Source organism: Heloderma suspectum, chromosome 2, assembly GCF_057233095.1.
Source record: "Heloderma suspectum isolate Gila_16-S chromosome 2, 16-S_ref, whole genome shotgun sequence".
NCBI classification, from domain to species: domain Eukaryota; kingdom Metazoa; phylum Chordata; class Lepidosauria; order Squamata; family Helodermatidae; genus Heloderma; species Heloderma suspectum.
In genome coordinates this window covers 107,641,872-107,667,350 of record NC_139459.1, presented here as the reverse complement: position 1 = coordinate 107,667,350, position 25,479 = coordinate 107,641,872, and the positions used below count along the sequence as shown (strand labels likewise).

Here is a 25,479-nt window from a genome sequence, read left to right as displayed (position 1 = left end):
GAAACATGTTAGGGGTCAGGAAAGTGACTTCTGGTGACAGCATATAGCAGCAGCAGGAGAGGGCCCCCAGTGGGGAAGGCAGCAGTGCCAGGCAGGGGCAAGGTTGGCACTGGATGAGACAAATCTGTGGCAACATGCTGAGGACCGACTATAGTGTGGTCCCAGTCCTCTTTTCACATCTTTATAATTTTATATCTGTATGGATGGCTTGTCGATATCGGTGAGTCAGGGAATTCTCTAGAGCAGCGGTCCCCAACTTTTTGGCGCCCTTTTACCGGTCCAATTTTTCCACGGACCGGGGGTGTGTGTTTCCGCTGGTGGACTTCGAGCCACTGGGACGCAAATGGCATCTGCTATGTGAACGCCATTTGCGTCCCTATTTGCAGTAATCAGCTACGTAAAGATTTACATAGCCTATTACTTGAAGAACAGGGATGCAAATGGCGTCTGTGTAGCAGACGCCATTTGTGTCCCAGTGGCTGGAAGTCCGCCAACGGCCGGAGCCAGCTGGCAGCTCTGCGGACTCACTGTGGAGCGGAGCTGGCCGGGGCCGGCAAGGATTCCGGGGGGGGGAGGGACAGATTGCCTCCCCTGCGGACCCCTGCGGACCCAAGGTGAGGGGGTTTCCACACACCCCTGCGGCCCAGTTGCTAACATGCCACAGACCGGTACCTGTCCACGGCCCGGGGGTTGGGGACCCCTGCTCTAGAGTACCATGGGGATTCCTGTTTACATACACAGAACATTTAACCTTCATAGAAGATAATGAGCAGCTTCTGTGTGAATAAGCTCTGTGTTCTCATCAGAGCTCCAACGAATTTGTGATCATATCCAATGTGATATACTAAGGTACGGCTATAAAGCATATAACACACATAATGTTTTAGACTTATTCTGGAATAAATTGGAAATATATTATTTTTGGGTGTGTGGGGTGGGTGGGAGGGTAGACCACACGTAAAAGGCTGCAAATTTAATCCCTGGCTTTTCTTGATAGGGCTGGGAAACGGGATTCAAAACAAGACAATAGAAAACAAGTGATTTAAGCTTATTCTTTCTTGCTTTCTGATTTACTACATTTAACTTCTAACTTCTGCTAAATGATTCAGAAATATATGAACTGAGGCTTTATTAGGATTTTAAAAGATGCTGCAGGGCATACCAATGTATTAGATAAAAGATCTTACAATAGTGCAAATCAAGTTAGATTATATTAGAAATTTACAAAAAAATTACACAGTAAAGTAGGGATGGACGTATCTATCAATCACACTCCTGCTGAGGTTGTCAGATTTTTTTGGTTACGTTTGTTCTGTTTATGCATAAGTTCACAATTTTATATATTAAAAAACTGTATGGGAATACATACTTTGCGTGTGCGTGTGTTCATTTTTCCTAATTTACATTTTTGTGCAGGTTTGAAATGTACACATTTTCCCAAGTATTTTCTATCACTGTAATGCAGTTTTCTGCGTACTTCTCCAAAATATATACATTTTGTGCACATTTTTTGTGTGTGTGCACCGAATGGCAAATTCAGAAAAGTATGGATTTCAGGACGCAGTTCTGTCTTGTCTCCCATATTGATCTGCGGGATATGAATTTGCTAAATTCACATATAAAAATTGACATAATGAACCTCTGTACCTTTTTACTGGGGTCATTTTCTCAGTGCAAACAACACATGAGATAATGCTGTTAAATACACATACTCACCATTTAATACCACTTTTGGTGGGATATTTCCTGGGGAAATGTTACAGAAGCAAACAAGGACATGAGCTGAAGTGACAAATTTCATGATTCTCTCTTTTTTCCCTCCAATTAAAACCAAAAAACCAAAAATCAGCCTGGGAAGGTACAAGTGGAATGAAGAAACTGCTTGCTTGAACTTTTCAGCTTAAAACCACCCTCTTAAGCAGCTTTTTCACCAATGGAGATAGGGGTTGAGGATACATCTGGAAGAATCAGGGATCCAATTAGCTTCCACTCCCTTTGTTGAAAAAGCGGCTTGGGTAGATTAGTTTTGAACTGATTAATTGCCAGAAAGGAAATTGTTAATCAACCTCTCTCAAGATGCCTTTTCTCCTCCATCTCACAGCCTGTATATGTTAAATTTGGTTTTTTTTTTTGGAGGGAGCCTAACTCAATCAGTGGTGTAATGGTAAATTTTGAAGTGCAGGGACTCGTCATGATGGTCCCCATAGCCACGGACAGTCCAAAAATTCAGGCAGCTGTATTGATCCATATCAACAAACCAGTTCTAGCAGTCTTATCTTCACCAAGAGCAGGTCTTTTGTAAACCTTGTTGTTGTTCAGTCATTCAGTCATGTCCGACTCTTCATGACCCCATGGACCATAGCATGCCAGGCCTTCCTGTCCTGCGCTCTCTCCCGGAGCGTGCTCAAGTTCATATTCATTGCATCGGTGATGCTATCTAGCCATCTCATCCTCTGCCGTCCCCTTCTCCTTTTGCCTTCAGTCTTTCCCAGCATCAGGGTCTTTTCCAGAGAGTTTTCTCTTCGCATTAGGTGGCCAAAATATTGGAGCTTCAGCTTCAGTATCTGTCCTTCCAATGAGCAGTCAGGGTTGATTTCCTTTAGGATGGACTGATTTGACCTCCTTGCAGTCCAGGGGACTCGTAAGAGTCTTCTCCAGCACTACAGTTTGAAAGCATCCATTCTTCAGCGCTCAGCCTTCCTTATAGTCCAGCTCTCACAGCCATACATTACTACTGGGAAAACCATAGCTTTGATTAGACAGACCTTTGTCGGCAAGGTGATGTCTCTGCTTCTTACTATGCTATCTAGGTTTGCCATAGCTTTCCTCCCAAGGAGCAAGCGTCTTTTAATTTCATGGCTACAGTCACTGTCTGCAGTGATCTTGGAGCCCAAGAAAATAAAATCTGTCACAGCTTCCATTTCTTCCCCTTCTATATGCCAGGAAATGATGGGGCCAGATGCCATGATCTTAGTTTTTTGAATGTTGAGTTTCAAACCAGCTTTTGCACTCTCCACTTTCACCCTCAACAAGAGGCTCTTTAGATCCTCTTCGCTTTCTGCCATTAAGGTGGTATCGTCTGCATATCGGAGGTTGTTGATAATTCTCCAAGCAATCTTAATTCCGACCTGTGATTCATCCAACCCGGCGTTTCTCATGATGTACTCTGCATATAAGTTAAATAAGCAGGGCGACAATATACAGCCTTGTCGTACTCCTTTCCCAATTTTGAACCAATCGGTTGTTCCATGTCTGGTTCTTACTGTTGCTTCTTGACCCTCATACAGGTTTCTCAGGAGACAGATAAGGTGGTCTGGTACTCCCATCACTTTAAGAATTTGCCACAGTTTGTTGTGATCCACACAATCAAAGGCTTTAGCGTAGTCAATGAAGCAGAAATAGACGTTTTTCTGGTATTCTCTTGCTTTCTCCATGATCCAGTGAATGTTGGCAATTTGATCTCTAGTTCCTCTGCCTCTTTGAAATCCAGCTTGTACTTCCGGTAGTTCTCGGTTTGCATACTGCTGAAGCCTAGGTTGTAGGATTTTGAGCATCACCTTGCTGGCATGTGAAATGAGCGCAATTGTGCGGAAGTTTGAACACTCTTTGGCATTACCCTTCTTTGGAATTGGAATGTAAACTGACCTTTTCCAGTCTTGTGGCCACTGTTGAGTGTTCCAAATTTGTTGGCATATTGAGTGCAGCACTTTAACAGCATCATCTTTTAGGATTTTAAATAGCTCAGCTGGAATACTGTCATCTCCGCTAGCTTTGTTGTTAGTAATGCTTCCTAAGGCCCACTTGACTTCACTGTCTAGGATGTCCGGCTCAAGTTCAGTGACCACACTATCATGGCTATCAGGGACATTCAGATCTTTCCTGTATAGTTCTTCAGTGTATTCTTGCCACCTCTTCTTAATCTTATCTGCTTCTGTTAGATCCCTGCCTTCTTTGTCCTTTATCATGCCCGTCTTTGCACAAAACATTCCCTTGAGATCTCCGATTTTCTTGAAGAGATCTCTAGTCTTTCCCATTCTGTTGTTTTCCTCGATTTCTTTGCATTGTTCATTTAAGAAGGCCTTCTTGTCTCTCCTTGGTATTCTCTGGAACTCTGCATTCAGTTGGATATATCTTCCCCTTTCTCCCTTGCTTTTCGCTTCCCTTCTTTCCTCAACTACTTGTAAAGCCTCATCAGACAGCCACTTTGCTTTCTTGCATTTCTTTTTCTTTGGGATGGCTTTAGTTGCTTCCTCCTGAGCAATGTTACGGACCTCTGCCCATAGTTCCTCAGGCACTCTGTCTATCAGGTCTAATCCCTTAAATCTATTCATCACCTCCACTGTATATTCATAAGGGATATGATTTAGGTCATACCTGAATGGTTTAGTGGTTTTCCCTACTTTCTTCAATTTAAGCCGAAATTTTGCAATGAGAAGCTCATGATCTGAGCCACAGTCAGCTCCAGGTCTTGTTTTTACTGACTGTATAGAGCTTCTCCATCTTTGGCTGCAAAGGACATAATCAATCTGATTTTGATATTGACCATCTGGTGATGTCCATGTGTAGAGTCGTCTCTTGTGCTGTTGGAAAAGAGTGTTTGCTATGATCAGCGTGTTCTCTTGGCAAAACTCTATTAGCTTTTGTCCTGCTTCATTTTGTATACCAAGGCCATGCCTGCCTGTTATCCCGGTGATTTCTTGATTTCCTACTTTAGCATTCCAATCCCCTATGATGAAGAGGACATCTTTTTTTGGTGTTAGTTCTAGAAGGTGTTGTAGGTCTTCATAGAACTGATCAACCTCAGCGTCTTCGGCATCAGTGGTTGGGACATAGACTTGAATTACTGTGATGTTGAATGGTTTACCTTGGATTCGTACTGAGATCATTCTATTTTTTTTGAGATTGTACCCCAGTACTGTTTTTCCCACCCTTTTGTTGACTATGAGTGCTACTCCATTTCTTGCCCACAGTAAACCTAGTAGGTCTTAATTGCCCATTCAAGTCAAAGCCACGACAAAATACTTTGCATTAAAACAGAACAGTATATTGTTGTTGGGAAGACTCATTTCTCTGCAGCTACTGTAAGAACTGCAGCTAAGAACAGAGGGAACAGGGAATTCTGAGGGGGGCAGCAGGTGACGTCATTATCCCTGCTAGGAAAAAAGTACCAGCTCTTCATCCCTGCGAACCCTAGTTCTGCTCCACTGCTGAACTCAATGCAGAATGTTGGCTGAAACTCAAATGAAGGGTCAAGATATGTATTAATGACTAACCAGATGTCATAGTTTTCATGGGGTGTGACAGTAACTTGATGATGAACCTTCTGTGTTTTTTATATTTCTTGCCATGGGAATCACCACCCCATGTTATACTATATTTATGGCATAAGTCAGGGGTGGGGAACATCTTTCAGCCCAAGAGCCGAATTCAGAGATATTTTCAGGGATCGTGTTCCAGTGGTAGGCAGGACCAAAGGTAAAGGGGTTAAGCCAAAATTACAAAAAAGATCAGCATATTCTAGCTTAAAGCTCTTACTGCCAGTAAGTAAGATTTAGGAGAGGCATTTTAACCTTTTAGAATGGGAAAAACTGCACAAATACAGAGAAACCACGAAACAATTGGTGGGGTGGGGCCAAGACAAGGGGTATGGATATCTGGGGAACCCCAGAGGGCCAGATTGGGACCCTGGGAGGGCCTGATTTGGCTTCAGGACCTGAGTGTCACATTCCTTCGTCCTCTCCCTTCACAATCAATACACTCCAGGAAACAAGGCTTCAGGTTAACACTACTTTATTAGTTAATGACTAGCTTCTTTACAAATGCAGATTCTAGGAAACTCTCAGATTGCATAGAACCAGCTAATCTGCACATCTATGAATATCAGTACAGAAGACCAAGTGGAAGTTAGAGAAGTTGCCAGCAGTCTGGGCAAGAACTTCATGGCCAGACTTGCTTCACAGGGACACCCCGCCTTAGGGTGATTCCCTCATGTTGGCTTCCATGAGTGGCAAACCTGGTGGAGTGTCTGAACCCTGCCCCTAACTTTTCCCACTTCGCTCTGCAATGGACCCTAGCATCTCTCAAATCACGCCTCTCGCTCTTGTCCTCCCCCAAAACCTGAGTTCTCATGGTGGATGAATGGGGGAGCCATTCAGGCTGGGCCATCTGTGTGTCAGGGTCTTGGGAAGAATGTTTTGCTGTATCTGGGCTCACTAGAGAGGATGCCTCCTTTTGTTCTGGCTGTTCCTATTCTGATTCTGAGCTACCAGACATCTCCATACACTCAGATTCATTTCTGACACTGAGGTTCCCCACCCACTGAATGAGAGCCTTACTAATATTTTGCACATACACTTGAGGACATGAAAATATCATTTTGAGCAGGTTCCTTATCATATACAGTGATGAACACATTTTCAATTTTCTAGCCATGTCCCCCCCCTCTCTCTCTCACTGTCTCACTCTCTCACACACACACACACACACACACACTCACTCACACTCTGTCTCTCGTGTGTATGTAGCTTAAGAGTCTGTCATGAAACTACCCATAGGCCCTGTTTGCACGGAACTACAACTGAGAATTAAAACCTGGGTTGTTGTGAATGAGTGAGCATGCTAGTTCCTGCTGCTCAGTCACTCCCTGTGAGAGCAGGAGCAGCTAAACAACACAGGGATGCTGTGACCCTGGGTTGTTTTCTCTGCCCTGTGAACCAGGAACTTTGGTTTGTTGGGGGAACATCAAGGCAGAGTTCCCGGCTCACATGTCACTGGAAGCAACCCAGCGACAGAGTGTCCCTGGTTTGTTTGGCCATCATCACGTGTGCAATGCCAATTTAGCGCTTCCAGGGCAACCCAAAATGAGCAGAAACGCTTATTCTGCTCATTTTGGGGCTTCCTCTAGGAAGCACTAGATCTCCCTTCTGGAAGTGGTAGGTCCCTCTTGCACAACGGAATTGGTGGGACCCACCACTCATGGAAGGGAATCAGCAGGGCAGAACGGAATTGGCAGGGTTATAAGCACCCGGTTGGATGCTGCCCTGTGCCTTACGTAATTAGATACTATTTAAACCCAGCAGGTATCCAGCATTTCCCCTGGTATTTATTGTTTTAATTTCTTTTAGAAATGTATATTTTGCATTTAATTTTAAAGAACATTTCCAAAGGACAAACAATAGAAATAAGTGAAAATAACTAAAAAATGTTTAAAACATAACAAATAAAACAAACTTGAATAGTTAGCAAATCAGGTATAAAATAGCAGCATCAGCAGTAGTACTAAAAAAACCTTAGATAAAACAGTCTGTGTGAAGATTATGTACGGGTAAAAACAAATATATTCATCACTAAAATGTTCAGGCAAATAGAAGTCATAGTCTAGTGACTAAAGCTAAACAATAACAAAAAGGCACCAGGCATCTCACTCTGCGGTTGGCATTCCGTTAATGGAGTGCAGTTACCAAAATGGACCACTTTTTGGTTGGTTCCTGCCTCTCCTCTGATGGTGGGACACATGGAGAAAAGCCTCTGTTGAAAATCTTAATGACTGGGCAGGTTGATGTGGGAGTAGCCTACATCAGATAACCAGGTCCCAAGACATATGCCACCAGTAATTCTCATCATCTGATTTTTAAAACTGGAGACTGTACGTAAGTACATAAGTAACTGTAAATGTGACAAATTTATTCCCTTCAGGAGGACTCACTTCCACAATTTAGGCAAAATTTCTGTACCTGAAATTGTATATATACCCAACTTTAGCACTGTTTAGGACAGGTCTGGCAAGGAAGGTGGTGGTGGAAACAAAGGCATGGATTGTCATTACAGTCCCAGGCCTGGAGGCCGCCAAGGATCTGACCCAAATCCATTTTAGACTGAACCCAGGCCCCAGGCTGAGTTCCAATCTTAAATTGATAGATAGGGCAGTTTGTCCAAATCCAGTGTCTGGATGTCCCAGTCCAGAGTTTACCAGCATCTCTAAGCCTGATGGCTATTTGATCTCGGATTTTATTCTTCCAGAGAATAACAGAATAATACTTCATTAGACTTTCTTGATTCACTTAGCATTTTTTTACTCACAGAAACACGTGCATACTACTAAGAAACGTACACATGTATTATTAATGTCAATGAATGGCTCAGCTTTAAAATGAAGACATAATGAAATACTGCTGAAGATAAAATGTCAGAGAACAGTGTTGTGAAAATGTTGCTTCAACATGGTGAATCTGAACATTTTGAAATGACTAATAATCAGCATATTCAGTGGGATTACCCTATGGTGCATGCTCTTCTCAATGTAATTCAATGCTGTATTGAGTGTATTGGTATAAATCAATACTGAATTGAGTGTAATCTTTCTAAGTAGAATTGAGGTACATATAATAAATACATAAATGGGTCATACTGGTTGCATTTCTGAGAGGCAGCATAGTATGTTTATTTCATTTTTATTTTGATATACCTGAATTGTATGTTTTCTCACTGGGAGATGTTATATTCCTGGAATTGCACATTAGTTATGGTTTTCTGCCTACTCTTCCCATGCATTACCTTCTGATTTAAAAGTAAAAATGAAACATACTTCACTATAAAAAAGCTTCTTAATCTCTCTTAAAATTGCCAAAAATTGCAATGTTGTCACAGAAGTCACACTATTAACGAATCTGTTTCTGCAGATATATAAAGTAGATCAGAATTAAATATTTAACAGCTAAGAGATGTACTCTTGAGATAGTGGGTTTGTTGGAAAAATAAAATATGTAATTCTAGTTTTCAAGTACTTCAGAAAGGTAGGACAAATAGGAATAGACCTTGCTCCACAGATTTTGTAGAGGATTTTATTGCAGGGGTTAAGGAATATATGATTAAATTCAGAGGAAGAGCCATGCATTTGTTCATGATCTATTGGTAAAAATATCAATATATTTTCTGAAGATAACCTAGTATTAACATTTGAAATGTTAATTGTTGTTGTTTATTCGGTCAGTCGCTTCTGACTCTTCATGACTTCATGGACCAGCCCACGCCAGAGCTTCCAGTCGGCCGTCGCCACCCCCAGCTCCCCCAAGGTTGAGCCTGTCACCTCCAGAATATCATCCATCCATCTTTCCCTTGGTTGGCCCCTCTTCCTTTTGCCTTCCACTTTCCCTAGCATCAGAATCTTCTCCGGGGTATCCTGTCTTCTCATTATGTGGCCAAAGTACTTCAGTTTTGCCTTTAATGTCATTCCCTCAAGTGAGCAGTCTGGCTTGATTTCCTGGAGTATGGACTGGTTTGATCTTCTTGCAGTCCAAGGCACTCTCAGAATTTTCCTCCAGCACCACAGTTCAAAAGCATCTATCTTCCTTTGCTCAGCCTTCCTTATGGTCCAGCTCTCGCAGCCATAGGTTACTACGGGGAATACCATTACTTGAACTATGCGGACCTTTGTTGTCAGTGTGATGTCTCTGCTCTTCACTATTTATCAAGATTTGTCATTGCTGTCTTCCCAAGAAGTAAATGTCTTCTGATTTCCTGGCTGCAGTCAGCATCTGCAGTAATCTTTGCGCCTAGAAGGACAAAGTCTGTCACTGCCTCCACGGTTTGTCCCTCTATTTGCCAGTTATCAGTCAAGCTGGCTGCCATAATCTTGGTTTTTTTGAGGTTTAACTGCAACCCAGCTTTTGCACTTTCTTCTTTCACCTTCATCATGAGGTTCCTCAGCTCCTCCTCACTTTCAGCCATCAAAGTGGTATCATCTGTATATCTGAGACTGTTAATGTTTCTTCCAGCGATTTTAACTCCAGCCTTGGCTTCATCAAGCCCAGCACGTCACATGATATGTTCTGCGTACAGGTTGAATAGGTAGGGTGAGAGTATACAACCCTGCCATACTCCTTTCCCAATCTTAAACCAGTCTGTTGTTCCGTGGTTTGTTCTTACCGAAATAATAAATAAGATACCCCAAAACACTCCCCTGGAAACAATACCTTCACAGGTACAGCTACTCTTTCTTCACATCTTCTCACAACATGTGTGTGTGTCAGGGGGAAGAACAGGCAAACGAGTGGACTGTTTGGGTTCTTGAGTGGACTGCTCAAGTTCTTCTGGTCCACAATAAGGCATAAAGTGGGTGCCAGCAGTGAATTGGTGACATAACTGCTTCATTTCAAACTACAAATGATTTTGCACAACTGTAAAGAAAACTGATTGTTCTCCATCAACGTCATCATTAAATAGTAAACAGATGTATTTTGTATGTTTTTTTGAAATAATAAATAAGATACCCCAAAACATACAAAATACATCTGCTTACTATTTAATGATGGTGTTGATGGTGAACAATCAGTTTTCTTTACAGTTGTGCAAAATCATTTGGAGTTTCAAATGAAGCAGTTATGTTACCAATACGCTGCTGGCACCCAGCTTTATGCCTTATTGTGGACCAGAAGAACTTGAGCAGTCACTCAGGCTTATCTGCCAATGAGGATAACAAAAGAACAGCTCTCTTCGGGTCATTCCTTTGAGTACAGTAGCCCCTTTCATGGGTTATTCGATCTGAAGAACCTCCACATGATTAAAGGGTAGCAGGCTGCACTGCTGGCACTGCCCCAAACAGTCCACTCATTTGCTTGTTCTTCTTCCTGACACACACACATGTTGTGAGAAGATGTGAAGAGAGAGTAGCTGTACCTGTGGAGGTATTGTTTCCAGGGGAGAAAAATGATAACTAGTGCACCTGTTGCAGAATGTATGTAACAAGATCCCATGGACAAGCACCCGCTAACATTCTTGCTTCCACATTCTGGGTCAGTTGAAGATTTCCAATTACTCTTCAATAACAGCTTCATGTAGAGCACACTGCAGCAATTCAACCTGGATATCTAAGTTGTTTGCAGGTTTACAGCTTCTGTCTCTGAATTTCTGGTCAGAATTTTGGTACAGTGCTTTCTGCTGAGTTACGTAACGCTAAATGTCTTAAAATAATCAGAGTTAGTCAGAATTTTTAGTTGTTACTGCTGAGGAAAATAATTGATGTTTAAGAAGAGATTTTAAAAACACAGTAACAGAGGCATTAAAAATAGCGATAAAGATGAAGCAGTAAACAAGAATGTATGATATGCGCTGTTTAGTACCATCACACAAAATATAACAAATAATGGTGTTTAATAATATACCCAGATACAAAATTTATCGTAATATTACCATATAGATGGGAAACAACTGATAAGTTTTCAGGTCACCAATTGCCACTTGAAATACTTTTGGTTGAATAAAAGGTGTGAGCGGAATCCTTCCTATGTAAAGGGCCTCTGCCTTTTACATACCTTAATAGTTTAATTATTGTAGTGTTAATTTAGTTTTGAGTTAAATTTTTTATGTATGTGAGTTTGCTAACAGAATGTGACATAAAAGCCTTTGTGGGGAAGCTTGATTGGTTCTGTTGTCATAGCAACATGGTTGAATGGAAGAATGATTTCCTTTCGGAACTCTTCCAGCAAGCTGTTTTGTACCCTATAACGATATCTCTAGATTGCTGTCCCGTGTGAGAGGTGAACAGAGATCACATCAAGGGTCAGCTTTGTTCCTTGTGTTTATAGATTATCCCCAGCAGTCCAAAGACTGCAATGTTCATCTTTTTCTCTCCAGAGCCAATTCCACTGCTTGATATATATTGATAACAAGAAACTCTGCAAGATCTTGTGTGTGTGTGCGTGTGGGGGGTAATTTACAATAAATAAAATAGATCTATGCCAGCTATCACATTGTTTTTAATGAATGTGCTTCCCATAGCTAGATATTATAACAGTTTTTTTAAATTGCAGATATATCCCTTATTTATCCCTACTTTTGTAAATAATGTATTCCTTGTTCTTGTCATTTCTTTGGGAAATGTGACATATCAGTATAGAAACGTGAACAGTTTCATGCTTTGTCTAAGAGTGACTGATACTATTTAATATTCTGGGCCTTTAATAAATGTAAAGGCAAGTATAAAGATATTTGTTAGGGGGTGAATGTCTGTTCCATTAACAGAGCAGAGATCAAGTGAGTTATGTGCCACCATAGTCTACTTCTCAGGAGTTATTCAGATTACTGGATTATAAAGTTAATAGAATAGTCTAAATTGTGAATGTTGTTTTATTAGTATGTTTGCTGTTTCTCCAGTCATGCAAATTAATTAACATTTTAAAAAAGTAATGAAGTGATTAGGACATTTATTTCATTTCTATACTGCCCGGTAGCTGAAGCTCTCTGGGTGGTTCACAAACATTAAAACAACAAGGTGCAGCATAAAACAATATAAAATGTGAAAGCTTAAAACCACAATATAACAGTACAGCCAGAATAAAACCTAGCAGCAATGCAGTGATTTAAAATAAAGATTTAAAACACTGGAGCTAAAAGACTAGGAAGCTAAAATGCTAAAATACTGGCAAAATAAAAAGGTCTTCAGCTGGTGCCAAAAGGAGTACAACGTAAGCACCAGGCAAACCTCTCATTCCACAACCGGGGTGCCACAGTAGAAAAGGCTCTCTATATAGGATTGTATACAGTGCTTCCCTTCCTCTGGAGTAAGGAAACAATTGGATACAACCCATTATCTTATTCTTATGACAAGATGCTACTACTTGACAACTCTCCTTGCTCTACCATAACAGCAAGTAACTTGGCTCATAGAATTTCATAGAAAATGTCTACACCAGTGACAGATACTTCCAGAACATCTGGTACTGGTGAGGCAAGAATCCATGCAGAGACTTGTCCATCTAAGTGTGGTCCTAACACAGTTTCTTTTCTTATTATTTTTGCAAGGACAGAATGTTTCAGTAGCAGGGCAGTTTCCCTATTTATTAAAATATACTAGCTGGTGTAAATATAAATTTACAACATCAGTGGTGAATTTTTCCACTATGAAGTTCTGTTGAAAGTACAGCCTTTTCAATCTGTCAATACCATTCCCTTTGTCCTGGGTCCCAAATCTTGTGTTCACTGGTGTTCATTGTGTGTATACCTCAACTAGAATCTCCAATCACTTTTTTTATTTGAATGTTCGTAATTGTGAACACACTTTGGATTTAGGCTAACTGGTTGTCCTAGTTCACATGAGATAGCCCCATCCCTAGTGAAGTGATAGCCATGATCTCGGCTGAAAGGTATTGGGAATATCCGATTCTCCTGCAATAGAGTGTGGGGCGCTAGTAGCTGTTCTCTTGGAAACAGTGCTGCGTACATGGGAATTAAGAAAGGGAGTAATATGCTGGGATGGGGATGAAATAGCTCTGCTCTGTGTAGTAGCAGAATGCACAGAAGGTTAGATCCAAAGCTGTCATTTCACTGATGGAAGCAATTCTGTCAGGAGAACCAAGAAAGGGACAATTCCTCCCCCTCCGGCCCCCGTGCACTTTCAAAATCTGTTCCAGAGGGCTAGGAAACCCCCTAGAGCAAATTTTAGGGTGGCATCGACAGCTGCAGAGGGAGGAGAGAGGGAGAAAATTCCATCACACTAGCAGATGTCTGCTAGTACATTTGATTTAACCCAGAATATATGCCTTCCTAGACAGCCCAGGCCAAATGCATATATAAAGTTATTTTCCTGCCTGCCCACATAGGCTTGGATCCAAATGAATTGTGAGTGGAGGGGAAAATTGATTTGCCCTGTTCCATGAACTCTTCCATGAAATGTAATAATAAAAAATAAACTCTTGCACACCAGCTTCTCACAGTGTAGTGCCATAATGTATCAGGTGTTGCACTGATGTATGAGAAATATGGTGAATAAGGAAAATACATATAAGAGATTTTAAAAATTTGTTTATTTTACAATATTGATATACCACTCCATATCTAGAACAGATTTCAGAGCGGTGAACACAAGCAATAAAACAATAAAAGAATAAAAAGATTAAGACACCACATTAAAAGTATACTCGTTTAAAAACACAATGCCAATAAAACCTTAACTAGTCAATTAAGGAATGCTTCCTGGAACAGTGCTGTGTGTTGGTGCCTGCTTAATCTCCAGGGGTAGGGAATTCCAAAGAACGGGGGCTGCCATGTTGAAGGCTCTTCTGGTGGATTCCAATCAGGCCATAGGTCCATGTGGAACCACCAGGACCAAGCCCTCTGATGACCTCAGTGACTGGGCAGGTTGGTAGGGGATAGATAACATTCTGGGAAATGTTTAAGCCATGGACATTTTTTGAGGGGTATGTGTGTGTGGGGGGAGAGATTGAAATATTTGTAGTATTTACTTATCAAAATGAAATTTATTTTACTGCTCTAATAACATAAAAAGCTTAATATATAAAATTGTTATTGCTTCCTGTTAACTGATTTGCTTCCAGGCTCAGTTTAAAGTATCGATATTTTAAAATGCTTTAGGATCAGGTTACCTGAAAGACCACCTTCACCAATATGAATCTGTCCACTGAATGGTTTTAGTAGAGCCATCCAATCCCAGTTCTTTGTGGTAGGGACGTTGAAGAAATATATCACGGAACTGATTCAGAGTTCAGTACTCTTTCCTAGTTCCATTTCCAAAAGCTAGAATATTAAAAGAGTTTTGCTGGATTCTATGAGACCTAGGAAGGTATAGCACTAGGTATTTGCTTGGAAAATACTGGGTATACTCTGCTACTGTATGCTCCACATCCATCACCCAGCTTGGTCATATTGCACTTTCTGTGAATTTTGTGCAAATTGAGTAGAAAACAAACAAACAAAAGTTGTAAACTTTTTTTCATTCATCATAACCTCCTAGCCTCTGCAGCCATCCTTCTGACATTTTGAAGGGTTGCGTTTTTTGTTTTGTTTTACCTAGGGACCCCTCTATAACGTATTCCTATTTCATACAAATTTCCCTAAAAAACCATGGAGATGGGAAACAAAGTACTCCACACACCCCAAAATGTGAAGTCTCCCATTCTGCAAAAAAAATGCTGCAGCTATCCTTCTGTAATTGTACAGGTTCCTTAACTAGGGGCATCTCTGTGCTACATTTTTACAACAGTTTCCCACAAAAATATAAGGGAATCACTACATCCTGTTGTTTCTTTTCTTTTTTTGAAATTGCAGAACTGTAAAGGCTATTTTTTCACAAATCTCCTTGAACCTATTAATCTGAATTCTGGCTTGATCCCTCAGAAAGAGCAAGTATCCATACACATTTCATCCAATTTTGCCAAGAAATATTTTTTTAAAAAATTGGCCATTACTTTTAAAAATAAATAAATAAAACTTTAAAGGCATATAGTTCAAAAACTCCTACATCTATTTGTCTGGAATTTGGCAGATCTAATCCCCTTACCAAGAGGGCACTATGCCATCAAATTCCATCTAATTCTGAAGAGCAGGAAAAAAAAGTTATAGCCATTTGTTAATTTCAAGGGATAGCTAATGGGGGGGGGGGAGCATGAATATTTGGATTTCCAAGTCGAGATTTGTATTCAGACCTGAGTCAAATCAGGTGGGCTCTGAATTGGTCCAAGCCAAAATTGATTGGCCTACAAATTGATCTGAGCTGAACTGGGCTGTTTTCTGAATCACTCAGTTTAAGTCTGAACCAAATCTTGTGGTCAGTGCACATCTCTAGTATTAACTATCAGGAAGTCATGATTTGCTTTCCTTTAAAATCACACTGGCTGCATTTGTACCCCTGGTTTATCATTTATAAGCAGCATGCCAGTGTATGTTGTCCTGTTATTCCTGCTTTGCCTTTCCCATCAGCAGGAGAGGCTACAGTAACCAGATACGCACCAGGAACAGAAAGCTTAGCATTACATCTGGATGTAATGCTAAAGCTTTACACTTTACAAGAAACCAGGACGCCTGGTTTGCTGCTCCTCTAACAAGGCAGAATTTGAAGTTGGTTAGGTTTCTGATCCCTGGCTTGTTTGAGAGCAACAAGTCAGGAGTCCCGGTTTGGACAGAACACTAAGCTTTTCCTTCCCAGTAATTCCTGGTTATTGTAGTTGCTCCCACTGGTGGGACAGCCAAAGCGAGTGTGACTGGACAGCTTGTGCAAATGCACCATCATCTCCATTTATACTGTCTGTATTTAGTCAAGCTCCTTCTGTTTTGGATCTAATTACATTACGCACTTTATAATTGATAGAGATAGGAATTGAAGCAATACTATATTCTGAAAATCTGGGCCATTCTTAATTTTTTAAAATGAAAAAGATATTAAGGACAGAGCATTGCCTCAAAGCATTGCAAAAGAAATGGAAAGTCACATTAAAATATTTTAATGTTTGTTTGACATAGCAGTTTTTGTAATCGCAGTCACTGATTTGTGCAGAGATAGTGTTAGGAATGTTAGGTAGCCTCTGTGTTTTCAAGTGTAGTTGAAAATAATATCAAACCAAGATTAAAATGGTGTTGGGAAGAAGTGAAGTTATCTGAAAATAAACATTAGAAGAAATTACTATTTCCTTTCTTTGATGAAATAATGGCATGAGGATTGATTAATTAGATAATATAAACAGGCTTATATCAAAAACATCCAGTATGAATCAGAAAGACATGTTTGTCATATTCATTTGGGGCATACTTGGGCCACAGATAAATTGGTCTATATTGTCTTCCTACACAGCTGTCATTTTAGCACTGATAACAGGTGATAGTTTTGCAAATGTGTGTCAAATCTGGGTTTATCTGTTTTGACATCTGTTGATGGAAACTCTCTTTTTCTGTTTGATCCAGACAATGACCTTGATATTCCTTATGAACAGTTAGGGCCCACAATTGTTTTAAAAAAGATGGAGTCATAGCTTGTGCCCTGCACCTGTCATATCGAATTATCAGTCAGCAACTGGTAATATAACTAACATTGGCACATTCAAAGCTGATCTTCTGTCAGCATTATACTTCTTGGCTGTTTGCCTTTTGAAGCTGTGCTTTGCTACCATTGTTGGAATCCATTCAAATAGTATAATCAATTACCAGGATTTCTTTTCATGTTTCTGATAGATGGGATGCTTTTCCAGAAGTAAAAAATTGATCTTAGAAACTGTCTTTAGAAAACAAGTCTGCCAAAGAAAAGTCTTAAAGGGTGCCAGCCTGGTTAACTAGAAGTCAGAAGGCTATAAAACTCATGTAGGCTAGCTTTCAAAATAGTGCAAGCTTGGGCCAAAGGACGATATATAAAAAAGAGTACAAAATCTTGGCAAACCCAATAATTAATGCTATATCTTTCTCTTTTCATGTTTTCCTTCAGTTGTTTGTATTTTGTGAACTATATACCGTAATGAAGGAAGAATAGAGAACAAAATAATCCACATTTTGGAACAGAAAGCTGAACTGATTGGTTTAAAGTCTCTGGTTGTCAGGGACCAGCTCCTCTTAAGTTGAGGATAGTGCACTGCAAAGCCAGCCTATAGCTAGCAAGACCAGCATCTCGTAGTTGCTCAGACTAGTGAACACGGCCAACATGGAAGACTTTAATAGGGTCAGGGAGTATCTCCTGACTTATTATGGCCTTTTAGTGTAAAGATGCTTCCTAGGGATGTGAACCCACCCCTGTCTGGGTTCTCCAGGCACCCGCCCAGCCCCTGCCCTCGCTCACTAGTCCCTAGACTGTGCTTGAGCCCCTCCCGCACTCAGCGAGCAGCCTGCACTCACCCCAGCAGCCTCTTCAAGTTCATTGGTCGCCATTTTTGATAAACACGGCAATCGCAAGTGTGCATATTTGTGTAAGCACAAAAATGTGCATTTTCACAAAATGCACACTTTCACATTCGCAAATATGCTCATTCGCAGAAATGCACATTTTCGTGCATATTCACAGTTTTGCAATCATTGTTTTAGTTTTCCAAAAATGGTGACTGTGGAGCTCGACAAGGTCACTGGGGTGAGTGTGGGCCACTTGCTGAGTGGGAGCAGCGGGTGAGTGGGGGCAGGGGCTCGGTGAACGGGGCTCAGGGTGCAGGCAGGGGGAGTTCTGCCTGATTCCCTGACAGAATTGGGTGCCTGCGCCATCCCTATTCCTTACTGATGTTGCTGGTCTCCTTATAGTTCCCTCTGATGGACAGAACTGGGTTGTGATCCACAGGCAGAATACTCACCTGACCTATCTCAGTTTGCTAGTTCAGAACCACTGTGTGCACAATTGGTGCAGAAACAATTATTGGGTTTACATAATCACGGATGGGGAAATAAGCCACCGTGGCTTATTTCTCTCCCCCCCATGCTCCACGCATGGTGGTGGGATTTGCATAATTACCCTGAGCAGGACAGCTTGTCATAGATAACAAGCCACCCATGGGCTGTTGTAGGGTTCTGGGTGGCTTGTTACCCATGGCAACAAATCACCATGGCCAGGTCCACATGACACAACAAGCTGCTCTGCTCAGGATAATTATGCAAATCCCTTGGGCACGCAACTGATCTGCACAGCGTGGGGTGGGGAATAAGCCGCTGTGGCTTATTTCCCCCTCCGTGATCATGTGAACTGGGCCAGTTATTTCTGTTTCATGTGTTGTAATTGTGCTGAAATTGGCATGCATTGCAGTTTAACCTAGGGCTGAAACAATCTTCAAAAGCATGCTGATTAGTAACCCACATTTGATAATGTGCAAGCAAGGCTCAGTTTACATGTTTCCTCCACAAATGTACTTCCCCAAGGTTGGGGGTCACATTGCATGAGCAGTGTACCATTCATGATGGTACTGCCCATAAGAGCACCGTGAAGTGACCCATTTGACTGGCAGTTTTACACGTTACCAGTGTGATATGCAGCTAATCACAGGGAGGTATTTTTGCAACAGTCACCATCTCACAAAAACAAGGAGTAAATTGATCTTCAGACTTAGGAGAAACCAAGGCAACATTTGTTGAGTACTTTGCTATAGCTGGTTTACATGTAACTAATTCATAATTTTGCTAAACTGCTGGAATGTTTCAGATCCAGCTACATAGAGAGGCTTTAATATTGGGCAGGATAGAGAATGGTTGCTGCTGCTGCTAATATTAAATCTAACGTGTGCTTGGCAAAGTATAGGCAGAGAATGTAAAACAGGTCATTGCCTGAAAGAGTGAAGATGAAGGAGTAAATAGACAAAGGAAAGGGAGCACAGGGAGCTGTAGAGGTCTCAAAGAAATTTATGATGCCAGTAAAAGCTTCTGAACAACTTATAAACATATGGGAGAAATGGAAAACGTAAACAGAAAATACAAGTTTTAAGAAGAGATTGGGAGGTTTGAAGATAGCATATGAAAATTCCCTTTAATAGAAACAAAGTATGCATTACAGGTGTATCAAACTGAATACTATTTAAGTTCCGGAAATACAGTCTACAAGGAAACAAGTTATTCCTCCTTCTCCTTCTTCTTCTTCTTCTTCTTCTTCTTCTTCATCATCATCATCACTATTATCATCATCATCATCATCAACAACAATAATGGTGCTGCTGCTGGTGCTGGAATATACTTTGAAGCAATTTCAAGTTCAGTTGCCATTTCTAAATATAAATGCCCATTCAGAAACATTGTGATACCTTCAAAATAATAGTGTAATTCTGTCTTAATATGCAGTTGCTTTGTTTGTTTGATTATAGTGATTATCATGCTCATTAGTACTGACTGGTTAGATACTGTGGTTCATATCAAACAAACTGCTGTCTGAAAATGCACAGGGAGTATCTTTTAATCTTTACAGCGTTCTCAATAGATATTCTTTTAGTAGAGCTTTCCCCTCTTACTTGACCCGCTTTTGTGACAGAATTAGGATTACATTCCTTTTTCCAAAGTCTCATGCATAGTGGATCAGTCTGCTGTCCTAGGAAACTTTACTTTGGAGTAAGTCCCATTAAATTTACTGTAAGTAAGCATGCATAGAATCAGGTTGTAAGTGTGCTAAATAGCAATAAACTTGACATCATTGGAACCAATACATTGAGTACTTTTTGTAATAAAGTTCAAATTTTCATGAGTAAATATTATTCAAAATATTAACCCATAATAGCAGGTCTGGACACCTGAATGCTGATATCTGGTGATGTAAAGTTCTCCACAAAGTTCCTGGCAATATTTGCACCAAAACCCCCAAAACAAAACAAAAAACCAAGCTTGATGCACAATATCCTTTTCATAAATTAAGGGTGCATTCCTATGGCCACTAGACAGTGTCTAGACAGCCATAGGATTTTTCAGTTTATGGGAACTGACCTCAGAGCCAGCTCTCTATTACGATGCTTCCTATGCAGCCTCCCCCACACACACAGTCTGACCCACCCTGGCTAGACAGCTGAAATCAGCTGTCTAGCCCCTAATGCTGGGTGGCCAGAGCGCAGAGGAGAAGATGCCCTCTGCACTCTGCCTGCCCTGCATTGGATAGTTGGTCACCTCCAAGTTTGGAGACAGCCAACTATCCCCATTAGATTGAGCCCTAAGTGAGTCCTTATTTTCTGCAAGTGGACCTTCAGACTAAATGGAAAGATGGAATGGGTACTCCAACTAATCAGTAGATGTTTGAACTGTGTGTGTTCAAAACTGAGCGGCCATTTACCAAATGGGCTGCCATATATAACAGACTTATAGCACTTCATCCATGAGAAATATTGTTAAATGCCTTAAATTAGAAATGCCTTAAAGTAGACAAGTCCTGAAGAATAGGCTGCCGTAGGTGTGTCAGAGTTTGTAGTCAGAATGTGCACGGGTGTGTGTGTGTGTGCAACCTTACTTAAAATGTTCATTTGATTAGACCTAAGGAGGTCCAGGCTGATGTCAGGGGCCAAGCCAAGCCCCAATGTTCCCGGGTAGCTAAATCAGGGGAGCTGAAGAAAAATAATTGGGCATGTTCAGGAAAACTAAGGGCAGAAGTTCGGGAAAAGGCAAACATACCAGGCAGATGCACACTCAGAAATGCTTTCCCTTGGCTTAACTAGTCTTTATGCTCTCCCATGAGGTACCACTCCTTGATCTGTATGACACCAACTCTTGGTTTCCAAGCTCTGAGCCTCAGGGGACTGTCAACCTTGGCCCAAACCAGGAACTGCTGATCAACCTGCCAGCAGTTGCTTCATGATTTTTTTCCAGGGCTGCTGGGAGCCAAAACAAACAAGATTAGGGAAGCTCAAGTGGTCTCAGATGTGCTTACATTTCAAGGTAGGGCTGGGCTGAGGAATTCCTTACAGCAGTTCAATTTAGGGCCAATTTAACATGGAGGCTGTGAAAAAGACTTTGAGTGATATTTCTCAACAAAAGGCCTGTGGTATTTGAAGTCCCCTGCCCTGCCCTGCCTCCAGATCAGCACAAGTGGCCAGCAAGACAAAATTCACATAATGTCAGACACAAGTGTGTATCTGAATGTGTAAAATTAGGTGTTGCTGTTTTCCCTTCACAGAGCTACATATACATGATATTGTATATCATGTAGATACATGATATTGTATATCATGTAGATACATGATATTGTATATCATGTAGATACATGATATTGTATATCATGTAGATACATGATATTGTATATCATGTAGATACATGATATTGTATATCATGTAGACACATGATATTGTATATCATGCAGATGACACAAGTCTTAGTTTAACTGGATGCATTCTTGTTGGGATCCTAATACAACTTGCAGTTTCCAAGCAAGTGTGCACCCAGAAAACTAGTTGTTTTTCTCACATACATTGTATGTGCATATACAGTCTTTGCTGCTATGTACCTGGATGCATATTTACCTCTCCAGGATCCATGCGACTGTAGAGCCACCCTGGCTCCCCTATGGCCTACGGTAACATAGGGATTGATATTTCTTGTGAACTGTAGGCCATGTGCCAACCTGTAAGTGGAATGCAATGTCAGCAAGCTTCTGGGTAAGGCACCGGGTGGGGGGAGTGGATGGAGCTGGCTGGCCATCCCAAGATAAACATGAAAGTGAAATAGCAGCAGCATCTTCTTGCAGGGAGGGGAGGTGGAGAGGAGCTGACAAGCTACCCAGAGAGGGGTGGCTTCAGCAGCTTCCATTGGACTACATTTATGAAAGAGTGAATGAATGAATGAATGAATGAATGAATGAATGAATGAATATTTTTGGTTTGCCTCTCAGCAAGGCTCAAGGCAAAAATACCAAAAACTAAAACACATTTTAAAATAGGGAATTAATGGTAATAACTGAGAGTGGCATTAACTATTGAAAACTCGGTGGAACAATATTGTCTTCACTAGCTGATAAAGGACACTAAGGAGGGGCTAGCCTAACCTCCCCCTTCATGGATCACTGCCTTGTTGTGGCAAAGGGGCTTGCGTAGCTCAGTGAAGCCATAAGCTATGCTGTGCAGGGCCACCCAAGACGGACAGGTCATGGCGGAGAGTTCTGACAAAATGTGGTCCACTGGAGAAGGAAATGGCAACCCACTCCAGTATTCTTACCAAGAAAACCCCATGGCTAAAAGATACGACGCTGGAAGATGAGCCCCTCAGGTTGGAAGGTGTCCAATATACTACTGGGGAAGAGCAGAGGGAATTTCCAAGTAGTGCCAGAAAGAATGAAGTGGCTGGGCCAAAGCCAAAAGGACACTCAGCTGTGGATGTGTCTGGTGGTGAAAAGAAAATCCGATGCTGTAAAGAACAATATTGTTTAGGAACCTGGAATGTAAGGTCAGTGAATCAAGGTAAGCTGGAGGTGGTCAAACATGAGATGGCAAGATTGAACATCAACATATTGGGACTCAGCGAACTAAAATGGACAAGCATGGGCGAATTTAATTCAGGTGACCATCATATCTACTACTGTGGGCAAGAATCCCTTAGAAGAAATGGAGTAGCACTCATAGTCAACAAAAGGGTGGGAAAAGCAGTACTGGGGTACAATCTCAAAAACGATAGAATGATCTCAGTACGAATCCAAGGCAAACCATTCAACATCACAGTAATTCAAGTCTATGCCCCAACCACTGAGGCCAAAGAAGCTGAGGTTGATCGGTTCTATGAAGACCTACAACACCTTCTAGAACTAACACCAATGGAAGATGTCCTTTTCATCATAGGGGATTGGAATGCTAAAGTAGGAAGTCAAAAAATCACTGGGATAACAGGCAAGCATGGCCTTGGTGTACAAAATGAAGCAGGACAAAGGCTAATAGAGTTTTGCCAAGAGAACACGCTGATCATAGCAAACACTCTTTTCCAACAACACAAGAGGCATGGACATCACCAGATGGCCAATATCGAAATCAGCCAGAGATGGAGAAGCTCTATACAGTCAGTAAAAACAAGACCTGGAGCTGACTGTGGCTCAGATCATGAGCTTCTTATGGCAAAATTTCAGCTTAAATTGAAGAACGTAGGGAAAACCACTAAACCATTCAGGTATGACCTAAATCATATCCCTTATGAATATACAGTGGAGGTGACGAATAGATTTAAGGGATTAGACCTGATAGACAGAGTGCCTGAGGAACTATGGACGGAGGTCCGTAACATTGTTCAGGAGGCAGCAACTCAATCCATCCCCAAGAAAAAGAAATGCAAGAAAGCCAAGTGGCTGTGTGATGAGGCCTTACAAGTAGCTGACGAAAGAAGGGAAGCGAAAAGCAAGGGAGAAAAGGGAAGATATATCCAACTGAATGCAGATTTCCAGAGAATAGCAAGGAGAGACAAGAAGGCCTTCTTAAATCAATGCAAAGAAATGGAGGAAAACAATAGAATGGGAAAGACCAGAGATCTTTTCAAGAAAATCGGAGATCTCAAGGGAATGTTTTGTGCAATGATGGGCATGATAAAGGACAAAGAAGGCAGGGACCTAACAGAAGCAGATGAGATTAAGAAGAGGTGGAAAAAATACACAGAAGAACTATACAGGAAAGATCTTAATGTCCCTGATAGCCATGATAGTGCGGTCACTGAACTTGAGCCGGACATCCTAGAAAGTGAAGTCAAGTGAAGGAAAGATTACTAACAACAAAGCTAGCAGAGATGACAGTATTCCAGCTGAGCTATTTAAAATCCTAAAAGATGATGCTGTTAAAGTGCTGCACTCAATATGCCAACACATTTGGAACACTCAACAGTGGCCACAAGACTGGAAAAGGTCAATTTACGTTCCAATTCCAAAGAAGGGCAGTGCCAAAGAGTGTTCAAACTACCATACAATTGCGCTCATTTCACATGCCAGCAAGGTGATGCTCAAAATCCTACAAGCTAGGCTTTAGCAGTATGTGAACCGAGAACTACCGGAAGTACAAGCTGGGTTTCGAAGAGGCAGAGGAACTAGAGATCAAATTGCCAACATTCGCTGGGTCATGGAGAAAGCAAGAGAATTCCAGAAAAACGTCTATTTCTGCTTCATTGACTACGCTACAGCCTTTGATTGTGTGGATCACAACAAACTGTGGCAAATTCTTAAAGAGATGGGAGTGCCAGACCACCTTACCTGTCTCCTGAGAAACCTGTATGAGGGTCAAGAAGCAACAGTAAGAACCGGACATGGAACAACCAATTGGTTCAAAATTGGGAAAGGAGTACGACAAGGTTGTATATTGTTGCCCTGCTTATTTAACTTATATGCAGAGTACATCATGAGAAACGCCGGGTTGGATGAATCACAGGTCAGAATTAAGATTGGCGGGAGAATTATCATCAACCTCAGATACGCAGACCATACCACTCTATTGGCAGAAAGCGAAGAGGATCTAAAGAGCCTCTTGTTGAGGGTGAAAGTGGAGAGTGCAAAAGCTGGTTTGAAAAGTCAACATTAAAAAAACTAAGATCATGGCATGTGGCCCCATCACTTCCTGGCATATAGAAGGGGAAGAAAGGGAAGCAGTGACAGATTTTATTTTCTTGGGCTCCAAGATCACCACAGACGGTTACTGTAGCCATGAAATTAAAAGACGCTTGCTCCTTGGGAGGAAAGCTATGGCAAACCTAGACAGCTTAGTCAGAAGCAGAGACATCACCTTGCCGACAAAGGTTCGTATAATCAAATCTATGGTTTTCCCAGTAGCAACATATGGCTGTGAGAGCTGGACTATAAGGAAGGCCGAGTGCCGAAGAATTGATGCCTTCGAACTGTGGTTCTGGAGAAGACTCTTACGAGTCCCCTGGACTGCAAGGAGGTCAAATCAGTTCATCCTAAAGGAAATCAACCCTGACTGCTCATTGGAAGGACAGATACTGAAGCTGAAGCTCAAATATTTTGGTCACCTAATGCGAAGAGAAAACCCCCTGGAAAAGACCCTGATGCTGGGAAAGATTGAAGGCAAAAGGAGAAGGGGATGGCAGAGGATGAGATGGCTAGATAGCATCACCGATGCAATGAGTATGAACTTGAGCACACTGCGGGAGATAGCGGAGGATAGGAAGACCTGGCGTGCAATGGTCCATGGGTCACAAAGAGGTGGACAGGACTTAACTACTGAACAACAACAAGCCTAACCTCCCTGGGGAAGGCATTCTACAACTGTGGTGCTGCTACAGAAAAGGCTGTCTTACAAGTGTCCAGCAACCTCACCTATCTAGTAGACAGATTTTCTCTTGGCTCATCCA

General features: G+C 41.5%; 1 protein-coding gene across 1 annotated transcript in view; it reads left to right on the top strand.

Moving 5' to 3' along the window:
* PTPRD (protein tyrosine phosphatase receptor type D) overlaps window positions 1-25,479 on the top strand; it is a 592,319-nt gene that overhangs the window by 25,078 nt on the left and 541,762 nt on the right. The window lies entirely within an intron of this gene.